The 771-nt window shown below is 46.2% G+C and overlaps 1 protein-coding gene across 1 annotated transcript in view; it reads right to left on the reverse strand.

Moving 5' to 3' along the window:
- The window catches only part of LOC119585654 (protein O-mannosyl-transferase Tmtc3-like), a gene marked incomplete at both ends in the record, with an annotated part of 116,247 nt that overhangs the window by 84,745 nt on the left and 30,731 nt on the right, over nt 1-771 (reverse strand).

Below are 771 nucleotides of genomic sequence, written 5' to 3' on the forward strand. Positions count from 1 at the left end.
CTGAGAGGAAGCTGGGGGAAAAGAGGGAAGGGCATTGGGGAGGAGGGTGTAAAAAAGAGGAGAGGGAGAGAGGAGGAGAAGAGGAGAGGGAGAGAGGAGGAGAAGGGGAGAAGAGGAGTGAGGGAGAAGAGGAGAAGGGAGAGAAGAGGAAAGGATAGAGGGGGAGGAGAGGAGAAGGGTGTGAAGGGGAGTGGGGGAGAGGCGGGAATGGTAAGAGGAAGCATAGGAAAGCAATGAGGGAGAGATTGGGGAGGGAGAGGAAACGAGAGGGGGATGGGAAGGGAGAGAAAGAGGAAGGGGGACGAAAGGGAAAATGGAAAGGGAGACAAAGTAAAACGGAGAAACATACACAAAGAGCGATAGCCGGAGGAAGCGAGTAGAGGGTTTAAAGAGGGGAAAAGAGGAAAAGGAAAAAGTACAAGAGAGCAAGAGCGAAAGGAGATGAAAAAAGAGAGGGAGTGAGTAAAAATGGGGAAGTGATGAGGGGATAGACAGATAAAAGGGGAAACTAGGAAAGAGGGGAGAAACATGAAGAGAGAACGCGAAAAGGGAGCAAGTGAGAAGTAGTAAAAGGGGGAAAAGGCAAAATACTAAGTACAAAGAACAATAGAGATAAATGAGACGAAAGGAAAAGACGAAAAATACGAATAAACATAAATAAACAAGGGGGGTGGGGAAGACCCTTAAAACTAAAAAGGGAAGAAAAAAATAAAAAAAAATTTTTAAAGATAAAGGGGGGGGAAAGGGGGGAAAAAAAAGGGGGGTTTTATT

Source organism: Penaeus monodon, chromosome 20 (assembly GCF_015228065.2).
Source record: "Penaeus monodon isolate SGIC_2016 chromosome 20, NSTDA_Pmon_1, whole genome shotgun sequence".
NCBI classification, from domain to species: domain Eukaryota; kingdom Metazoa; phylum Arthropoda; class Malacostraca; order Decapoda; family Penaeidae; genus Penaeus; species Penaeus monodon.